Source organism: Rhincodon typus, unplaced genomic scaffold (genome assembly GCF_021869965.1).
Source record: "Rhincodon typus isolate 14 unplaced genomic scaffold, sRhiTyp1.1 hic_rhity00001666, whole genome shotgun sequence".
In the NCBI taxonomy this organism is placed as follows: domain Eukaryota; kingdom Metazoa; phylum Chordata; class Chondrichthyes; order Orectolobiformes; family Rhincodontidae; genus Rhincodon; species Rhincodon typus.
The window spans coordinates 13,910-25,000 of NW_025967304.1; the positions used below are offsets into that span (position 1 = coordinate 13,910).

General features: G+C 41.0%; 1 long non-coding RNA gene across 1 annotated transcript; it reads left to right on the plus strand.

Annotated features, from left to right (window-relative positions):
• Window positions 1–282: 282 nt before the first annotated feature.
• On the plus strand, window positions 283–5,527 carry LOC125481311. The gene is made up of 3 exons (XR_007261283.1): window positions 283–557; window positions 1,192–1,273; window positions 5,474–5,527. It is a non-coding gene; the product is annotated as an uncharacterized LOC125481311 (long non-coding RNA).
• The last annotated feature ends 5,564 nt before the right edge of the window (window positions 5,528–11,091 follow it).

An 11,091-nucleotide genomic window follows, 5' to 3' on the forward strand; every position in this document is an offset into this window, starting at 1 on the left:
AGGGATCAGTTCATTACCTGCTCTCTCAGAGTTCTACTTGCACAGGGTCAGCGGTTCAGGGCCGCTGCAAGCTGGTTGTTTCCTGACCTCTTGAGTGAAGCCTCAAATTCTGGAGGCGAGAGAAAGGAAAGTGTGTGCGTGTGCGGTGAGAGGTGGGATTGCACGTTCCCTCCTTTTTTTGTGTTGTGTGGAAAAAGAAACATGGTTAGATCCTCAGGTCGTTTCCCTGAATCACTCCTGGGCGTGTTGGATTCAGCACAGAGGAGGTGGAAAGTACAGTTGTGTGGGGAACGGGGAATGCGTGAAGTGGCGAGGGCAGTGAGGCTGGAAGAGCTGAAAGAGGCTGGGGGGGTGGGGAGGAGAGTTGGATTAACTGCGTGTGTGCCTCCCCTGGTCCCGCAGACACACACTTTGTGAGGAAGTGGCTGAGGTGGGGGTGAGCAAGCCGTCCCAGTATCAACAAGGCAAAGACTAGCCAGGCTGGGGGAACAGCAGGATATTGATACATTGCCTGGTGCTATGTGGGTGTCTATCAGCCGCACATCTCACTGAGTCAGGTTTGGCGTGTGTGTGTGTGTTTGTGTTTGGGGGGTGGGGGGAGGAGGAAAGCAGAGAGTGGTGACAAAATACAGTCTCGGCTGCAGCCCAGCTCCCTTACTGTTTTAAGAGTTTGACCTGCAGCTAGTTCGGGAGGAATCTTGTGCAGAAAGAGCGGGTTCATTATGTATTTGTTTTCCCTCTAGGACCTTAGCCCAGCAGGGGCTCCTTTTTTTATGCGTGGTAGTTTGATGTCTCCCAGAGTTTGAAAGCTCCCCCTCCCTCTCTCCCTCCCCTCAGTCTTTGACCATTACCATCCACTCATTCAAACAGCGAGGAGTGGGAGAAGGGGGAGTCCTCTTTAGTGAGTCTACATTTGGCTACTCGCATCATTCTGTTCCTTCCTTGTTTGTGTGTGTTCCATGTCTATCTGCCTCTGTGTGTGTGTGTGTGTGTGTGTGTGTATATATTGGGGACCTCCAGCTGACTTCAGAGGGCAGCAGAAGGCTTTTCTCTGCTCATTGCTGTGTGTACCTTGCGAGATAGGCAGTCGCTCGCTTGCAAAGAGATCTCACGAATGCTTTATTCGTAGAATTATCAAGTTTGTCCCCCCCCCAACCACCACCCGCAATTAATTTAAAAAATCTCCCTCAGGGTTATTTTTCTCTTCACCATGACAGAGATGTGTTAAACAGGAACATGTTCGGATTAAAATCCTCAACGTACTTCTTCACAGGTAAGATTAATTTCAGTTCGTTATCTCAGTCTCACTTTTGAGTAGGGCTTTTGTTTATGTTTTTTCTCTAAACAAAATATCCACGTTAAGTCAATGCGCTGAGTTGCGAGGAGGTTTTCCTGTTCAGATAAGTCTTTGAAATGGATGCAAAATCTGGCACCAATAATATTGCGCTCGGTCAGTTGTATCGGTTTTGTAAGAGCGGGTTTGGAAGTGGCGGATGAACCCCAAAGGCTGTGTTCACAATAGGGGCGAACACTTTATAGGGAGGAATTAGAGAGGGGAGAAAGGGTTTGAAAAATAAAGCAAATCCCCAGCTGACAACGATGAATGGTTTCGTATGCTGGGTCACAATATCTCTGCGATAGCTATCTTTAAAAGCCTTTTTGTTTGCCCGAATGCCTGGTTGACGAGGACTAATTGTGTATGTGTGTGTTTGTGTTTATTGCCATTCTCAAAACGGTAACAGTTGTGTACTGATGAAATGCATAGCTGCTTAACTTACGGCGCTCCTGCTTGCAATATGTCCCCGCTGCTACCTCAAATACCTACTTTACAGCCTGCTGTGATCAAGGGTTAGGTGATCACTTAACCAGCCCCCCCCCCATCCCCCATCCCCCATCCCTTAAAAAGAAAAAGCTGATCGATTAATATTTTGCAAACAGACGGTAAAGACCAGATATTGATGCAAACAATGTGGTTTGGAACCTTAATTTAGGATGTCTTGCCTTTCCCCTTATAGCGAGGTTGTCAGGACCTGATTTGTGCATTAGTTTAAACTGTACGGAACACATATATGCATCCGAAAGAGTGCCAGTTTTCCCTCCAAAAATCTGAATATTAACTTATTTGGATTACAGTTGGATTTTATTGCTACAAAGTGCATTCTACATTTCAGTTGTGACACAGGCTTTGAACAAATCTCTTCATGTAGGTCAGCAAGGGTTGACTGTGTTAACGAAGAAATGCGTTGTTAAATTCTCCCTATTGCACGCGGGGTTGTTTTCTTCCTGAATTTGATTGCTTGAAGTGGTTTGAGTTGAGAAATCTGCTAGCCCCACTGAACTAGACATGTTAACCTGCTTCTGTCCGGCTAGAACCCAGCTCAGTAATGATTGCAATATTCCTTCTCGCCAGCCGTTCAAATGGTCTGTGGTGGCTGCATTGGAACAAGTCAATCTGTTCCAGTGTGAGACTAAGGTAATATATTCACAAACCGGTACCCACAATTTAAAATGCAGCAGAACTGTTCTTGTGCACAAACTTAACTGCATGAAATTGCACTTATTTAGTGCAATCTCGTTAATATAGGTAAAGTACTATGGTATGGTTTCCACAGCGACAGTATTTAAAACTGCAGTTTAGAATGGCTTGTCTTGTGTGATGGGTCAGAGCTTGAAATACTTTCCTGTAGTGCCTAATTAAGAGGTACAAACCCTTTCCTTTTCTCCTATTTTTCTTCTAATGGCTTTTGAGCATGTACATTAGTAATGTGTCAGAGTCGTTGAGCAAAGGGTGCAGCTCCATTAGTAAAGGGCTGTAGAATAGAAATCCTGGAAAGTGTGACATTTAAGGTAAAGTCCTGATGTTAAGGGAAATGGGTCGGCTGTATCTTTCCTCCTAATTAAAGTAATACATGGAGCAGGCTGACAAGATGACAGCAAAAGCTGTGGAATTACTGTGTGGGGCAAGTGACCTTTCTGCTTTAGTAACTTAATTAAGAACTCACACAAAAGTACATATGCACTTACCATACTCTTCATAGACTTCATTTAGCATGTGGCTTAAAAGATATTAACCTCTTAAACCTTGCTGGCAATACAATTGCTTCACAGGTTAACACGATTCTGTTGTATAATTTCCAAATGTATTAAATAAGGCACATTTGTGATCCATTGTCTGCTCCACATGATACATTCTACAGAGCTGTCTTTGGGAGGAGGGTAGCATGATCTCAGATAGGGACATCTCTGCGGTCACTTGGTGTTGCATGATTGGTTGACAGCAGGTGCTCTTGTAGGGGTGTATTGAGACGTGTTGAGTTCCACCCTGCAGCGTAGCCCTTCATCTAATGGTCCAGTAACTCGGTGGCAAACTAATGACTCTCTTTCAGCAGTTGCAGACTAGCCTGAATTTCAAGCAGCCTTCAGGTCTCAAATGTGGGAGGCATTCTACTGATTCTGCTGCTAGCCACCTATTGTCAAATGCACTGGATTGTTTTGCTTCTTAACTGTATTAAGCTAGGAACTTGGGCAAACCTTATTTCAGAGGGACTAGAACAAGGGTGTACTCAAACTGAAAAATGTGTTTTTAGGATATGGTAATTCCCACCCTATTATTTCAAATGCGAGGTGAGAGGAAACTTTTTCACACTGCAAGTAGTTAGGGACTGGAATGCACTACCTGGAAGTATGATGGAGGCAGGGTCATTCAAGAGGTCATCAGATGATTATTTAATTAGAAACCCTGTTCAAGTTTATTGGGGATTGGCTCTAAGTTAAAATGCTCAGGCGTTAAGTACAGATAAGAAGGGCCAAATGGCCTCTTTCTGCAATGTATCATTCCTGGGATTCTGTGATTTCATAGCTTTATTGAGAAAAGGTCCCACTTGAATATGGAGCTGAGTCAGAAGGACCAGGAAGCACTCAGGTGTTTGTTGAATAGCAGTGCAGGAAACTACAATGCAAATTTCTGGATGCGTGTGAGCACAGAGTGAGACACACTTGAAGAGTAGCCGCTTTACTAAAGTGTTGGAGGACAATCAATATTTGTGAGACAATACGCCAGAACAGGTTAATGTCAGCAAGAAGTGAAAGGTGAAAATTATTTCTGAAGTTCAGAGAGGAATGACCACTACATAAACATAGTTAAAATTGTTAGTTTTAATATTGTTTATTATTGGAAAGCCCTTTAAAAAGTGCAGATGACTTATGGTTCAAACATATTGCCATCAACAATTGCTTGCATTTGTGTAGCACCTTTTACAGCAAAAAAATGCCCATGGTGCTTCAGAGGAGCATTGCTAACCAAAATGTAACACTGAGCCACATCAAGGCATAAGTACACATGATCAAAAATTTGATGAAGGAGGTACATTTAAAGTAAGGTACTAAAGGAGGAAAGAGAGGCTGAGAGGTTTAGGGAGCAAATTCCAAGGTCTTAGGGTCTTGGCACTAGAAGGCCGGGCCATCAGTAGTGAAGCGATAAAAACTGGAAATGCTCAAGAGGATAGAAATTGAATGAGCCCATGAAGTGAAGAGAAGTGTAGAGCTAGAGGAGGTGATTTGGTATGAAGTATCTTGTGGCCTAGTTTTTATGACCTGAGGCTTTGTCGTGTAACTTATATTCAATATTTATCCACTGAATGCCCTCTACAGACATGTTGAAAGTGTAAATTTTATACTGTTCTGGAGATAATGATTTACAAAAAAAGTAGACATTAATTTTGTCAGTTGAATATGATGGGGTTTACATTGAAACACTCATTATGCCTTTTGGGATTTTGAAGCTCCAGCACCTCACAGTAACCCTGTAATTTATGTTTACTTGATCTATGGGCCTACCTGACTGCCTGGTCCATTATGTGATTATTTAAGTTTGCACAGTGGAGGTCATTTTCAGAAATGTAGGCACTTCTGTGTTCACATGACTGACCTCTGCCCTTTGTCCTAGACACTGATTCTGTGATTTACAAGAAGCATAGGCAGTGTGAAAGTAAAATAAATAATGCACGCCTAACAATTTCTGTTGTTCTGCATATCTCTATAGTGAGTATCATTAGCATTAAATAATTTTAACAGCAAGACATCTCTTTCTACATATTTATTGGGCAAATCATACTGCAGCCTTGGCTGGCATTTGTTTTGCAACAATGTTTCTTTATGATTCATTGCATTAGAACTGTAATATGTCCAATTCATAATTTTTCTATTATTTTCTCTGCAAAAACAAGGTTTCACCCCATGTTAGCTATCTTTGCCTGTTTTATTTATCGTTACTGTATTTTCACTATTCACTTACCTATTGTGTACTAAAGTTGGAGCACCCCCCAATTTATTTTCTTTCTGTTGTAAATTCATCATCTCTTTGTCTTTTGTGCATAAGAATTGCTGTACTCAATTCATTTTCTCCTCATCTCTTGTCCATTGGGAATTTAGTTTCTTGAGTACTTAATTTCCCCATCTGTTTTGTGCATTAAAGCTGTTGGTTTGAAGGAAGTGTGAAGAATGATTGAAACCACCATGACAGTAAGAGGTAAGAGTAACATTAAGATAAATCGAGAAGTTCTGGGTAGGTAATGCAAAGCTTGGGCTTTGAAAGCATGTAGGTAGAAGAGAGATAAGGAATGTTACATATTTCTATTCTGTTCTACACTTAGGAGGCCCTGGGGTGAATAATCTAGAGTAGGAGTTGGTTTTTGAGAAACTTGATTTTAGGAGAAAGAGACAGAAATAGTTACTCACAAGGGATGACATATTTGGAGCTTCAGAAGTTTGTCTGAGATATGTCAGAGGTGCACAGACCATAGTGGCATTGTTCATATCGAGAGACAGGAAAGATTGTGAGCAAGAAAGAGGTGAGAAAGAATGATCAACCCAACAAAGCATTTTTATTTTTGTGTGTATTTGTCTAGGAGTGTGGAGTGTCCCAGATATGAGGACAGCATCAAGTCCTGAGGCATTTTGCACAATCACAGAGTTATTCATAGAATCCCAACAGTGAGGAAAGAGGCCATTTGGCCTATTGAGTCTGCACCGACCCTCTAAAAAGCATCCCACCCAGTCCCAGGCCCCCACCCTATCCCTGTAACCCCGCACGTTACATGGATGATCCACCTAGCTCGCACATCTCTGGACATTATGGGAAAATTTAACATGGCCAATCCACCTAATCTGCACATGTTTGGACTATGAGAGGGAAGTGGAGCACCTGATAGAAACCTATGCACTCTTTGGGAAAATGTGCAAACTCCACACAGACAGATGCACAAGGCTGGAATCGAGCTTGAGTCCCTGGTGCTGTGAAAAAAAAGAGATGCTTCACATGAAAGAAGAAATCTGGTTGTTCCTGATTTGCCATCTTCCAACTCAGTTTCCATACTGAGGGTGTACCATTCCTAGTTATTTCACATATACTGTCTTGCACGTGAGACCATATTATCCTTCTTCATTATTTTCCCCATAAATTGTGCATTCAGTTTTTGAAAATATTCACATGGAGAGTTTAAAATGCTGTTGGAAATCATTGAAACATCATAAAGCACTAGATGAGAAAAGAATGTACAATACTGTTTAATTTCTGTACCTAAGAATATCTCCTTTTAAAATTCCCAACACTATCTGTTGTCTCTGCCTCCCTTGGTATTCTATTTCACAGCCACAGCTCTCTTCTTTACAAAGCATGCAATCTTAACGGTCTGTGTCTCAGTCCCTTTCTAAGCTTGAGATTTGTCCCCTAATTCTACAGCTTGTAACAACATGAACATGTTGCCAAGGTTCAGTTTGTCTGTTCCCTTAAGTACCTTGAACATTAAAACATCATCAAGCAAACCAACTACCTTTTTTAAAATCTTGGTTCTTGATTCACAGGCTGACATTAGTTACCCATCCCAGCCATTTCAGAAGGCAGTTAAGTATAATCCAAATTGCAATGGAGTCTGGAGTCACGTGTGAGGCAGAATAGGTGAGGTTGGAGGATTCACTCCCTAAAGAGCATTAGTGAACGTGAAGGGTTTTAAAGACAATTAGCAGTGGTTACATTGCCAGCTTTCCCCCTTCCCCTTCCCAAATTCCAGGTTTTCTTGAATTCAAATTTTCACCATCTGCCACAGTCAGATTTGAACCTATGCTCCTCAGTGTCACCCAGGGGGACCTTTTCCTCAAACAAGCTGTGAAATTACAGAAATGCTGCATTGCAGAAGGAGGCTATTTGGCCCTCCTTATCTGCAGTTGGCCTATAGTTCTGGATTACTAGTCCAGTGACAATACCACTACACCACGTCCCTTGTCTGTGAATGTGTTGCAATCCATGCAATATGAAAAGTAGATGATTCAAGCTCAAGAACAATGTTTACAATTAAAGTCTTCAGCCGTGTATTCTCAAAATCAGTGGCATCCAGTGATGTTTTATAATCCATACAAAGTTTTAACACTTTAAATCATCAATGTTTTGAACAAATTTGAAAAATCTTTATTCAAAGAAATTATTTATACTGCTTTTGAGATGAGTTGCTCTTGAAGAAGTGTTCATTGTTTCTGTACTGTCAAGAAAAATACTGATGAGAGAAATGTGATTTTGTTCCCTCACACATTTCTCAACCAGAGTATAGTTTGTATGCCATAATTAAATACCTGAATATGCCTTCTGTGCAAAATGGAGTATTTATTTTTCTTAGCTGTAGGCATGAAGTCTTTAAAATACAGAAAAAAGGGAGCTTTGACGTAGCTGCAGAACATGGATTTAAGTCACAACACCTATACACATTGATATATGGGTCATTGCCCCCCCTTAGGAGCTTGCTGTTTATCTCACTCAATGTATAGACATGCCATTTGGCATCATTCCCACAGCAATGTTTGGATCTGGGGAGACACCAGATAGCAGCTGTGCATAGCGGATGTGGGCTATAACAAGTGACATCATGGTGATACGTTCCGGTTAATGAGTTAAAATAAATCTCCTCATTAGACAATTCTTCCCTTCCCCGGCTTCCCTGGGCCTGGGTTCATTTTTGAATTAAAGTTAAAAGGCAAAGTCTGCAGAGGAATTTCAATTAAGAACAAGTTTCCATGCAAAAATTTCTTCATCTGTTGGCTGCTGATATTATAATACTGCATTATAATAATATGTGAAATACGGGAATATTGGGCCATCTGTTAACTTCTCCATCACGATTAACGTAAACCATGAGAAGAAGATAGCTGTTAGATTTAAAAGGAATGGAATTTAAAAGACTGGAATTCCTGGAAAATAAACAATTACTCACATTTCACACTCTTTGATTATCAGTATACAGGGCTGTGACATTTTGTGACAAGGTCGTAAGATAAAAACTTTTGGGGGTGTTTGTAAGAGGTTGTACCTGCTAATAAGAGACCAGGAGGAGTCTGAAAGTCATGGAACACCACTGACTGCCCTGTTTCAAGTCCGGATCAGCTTTACTGTCCTTCACCAACACAAACCAACAACCCACCTATTTTGTGAGGGAGTGTTTATATAATATGCTATACATAGGATCCTAGTGCAATTTTAAGGTGCTTGTGATGGAGTAGAAATACTCCTGCTGGGTCCATTAAGTTGTTGTTCCCTAGTTTCTGCCTGTCTATGTTACAGATCCCTCCACTTCCAATGATTGACTCCTTCCCCCATTAGTTTGTTAGTTTTTGTTCAAAGGTTTGGAGGGGCCTTCTGCCCAGTGAACTACCTCTGAACACTTCATATAAAATTTGAGGCCTATTCTCAAAATGCTTTCCAACGAGGAAATTGGACAAGACTGTTTGGACATACCATCAAGTGATCATTTATTGTTTTCACAAGTTGATAATCATCCCCGCCCAACCCACACCAAGTTAACCACCAATGGATCTGGATCTCTCTTAAATTGCTACAATAAATTTTGTTTGTAAAATGCTATCATCATACTTTGCATGAATAGAATTGACTAGATGAGACCCAAAATTGCTTTTCATTGGCTTAATCCTGTGGCCATGTGGAACATATTTCTGAGGTGGGATTTCCAAACTGGGGAATGAGGAGGAGGAGTTCAGGAAATGCAGATTTTCCTGAATGCTCCACAGTGTGCTTGTTCTATGTTTAACAGGCTCCCCACTCCACAGGCAGCTTGGTTGACAGGCCTTGAATCCTTAGCAGATGGAGAATACTATCGCAGTGGTTGCACTATAGGTAAATTCCCTGCTGTTTGAGATATAGTGTGGTTTAGAAAATGAGGGGTGAGCACTGGGATGGTGTTGGGAAGGAACAGAGCAGTATCATGACTTAGTGTTGACAATGATTACAGGGGCTTTGACTGATGATTCCAGAGCCACTTACCTCTTCCACACCACAGTCCGTGCCTCCCTTGACCAACCTGATTTTCTAAGACTTTGGAATCTTGGCTGGCCAATGTTAATGCAGGAAGAGAGATAAAACCTGTGGTATGTAAGATATTTACGTGAGCTCCTTCCTGGAAGTGGGGTATTTGCTCAAACATATCTCCCCAAAGCCACCAACACCAACTCAGTGCCAACTTTGTTAAAACAAGAGAGGGCAGGTTGAGATTTAAAATATGTTGGCATCCTACCTGACTCAAACTTATTTGGTTTTGGGATTAAAGTTACGCCTCTCAAATCTGTTGTTGCCTGGGTCTGTTTTGCCACCTTTTATGATTATGAATGCTGTTCGCTATTTCAGCACAATAGGACCTTCCCAACACAATCTGACTTCCTTGAGGTGATTGTTAAGTCCACAACTCTCATTGTAACTACGGGAAAAGTGTTCTCATCTTGGAGATTTATTTAGATCAGTCCTTTGTAAAACCAAAAGATGTGTTTTCTTGGCACTTTAGAGGTGACCAATATGTGAAAGATTAGCAAAAAGGAGTGCAAGTTTGATGTGGCCAGTTGTGAGTCAGCTAATAATAATCAGAAGTGAGCGATGGAACCAAACTGCAGTCAGTGATGGAACTTGTTTGTTAAATTTTGAGGCTTTGGTCTTTAAAATATTGCTAAACTAATCAATTTTCTTAAAGGAAATTTTCCCTGCACCATCCCTGTGTCAAATTTAAAAAAAAACCAGAACTATGTTCTTCATGGCCTGGAAGCCTTTGCTGCTGTACAGACTGAGATGAGTGATTATAGGAAATGAGTTAAATGCCTCTGTTGCATGTTCACCCTTAACTTTAAACAGACCTAGATCCTGACAACCACATAAAATACTGGATCAGAATAGAGAACGTGAGAAAAACTGGTGCAAACTTTACCAACTTTCTGTACCTCCTGTTGAAGATTTTTGTAGTTGTGTACCTTTTGGTTATTCCCCATTCTACATTGCATTATCTTTTTGTCTCACCATTTACCAAGTTTCTTTCCATTTTGGAGCTGAGGCTGTGCTCAAATAATATGCTAATACATCTCCTATGTTTGGCGACAATCAAGGGCTCTGTTGTGGGGTTAAAACTATACTCAACATTTCTTGTAGAGAAACATTTTGCCTCGGCATCTTCCTTGCTCATAATTTCCAATTGGAAATCTGGCAAGTGAGAATTGTGAGCACAAAGGCACATCCTGCTTCACAGTGACTCACAGCACTGCTCCACTGTCCGATCAAGGAATTTTCAAAGTCCTCAGATATACATCAATTAAGCAGGCTCACAGAATGAGCTATCAACAGATTAGGTATTGCTTTTATCAAAATTCCTGCTGCGTTGGAAGTATTTACAGTTCAACAGTAGTGCTGGGTTTGGCCTTTTAAATGTCAAAGATCAGGCAGCTTTCTTGTGCCTGTTATTACTGGAAGTTTGACCTCCTGACATTCTTTTACTTTTATTGGAGAGGATAAAGGCAGGTTGGCAGTTAGTCAGGTGTTGGTGATACTTCTTGGACTGATGCAGATCACAAATTTTCTGGAAGAAGATTCCAAAATGGAAATATATTAAAAGATTAACTGAAATATGAATAAATAACTAACGTTTATGGTAAATTTTTTGATTGGCTATTCTTGTAAAGTATCACCTGGTCCACAAGAATGTCACTTATTTCAGCTTTGTTTTATATTGGAATGTACTTCTGCACCAAAGGGTTGCTTTTCACCTCAAAATATGT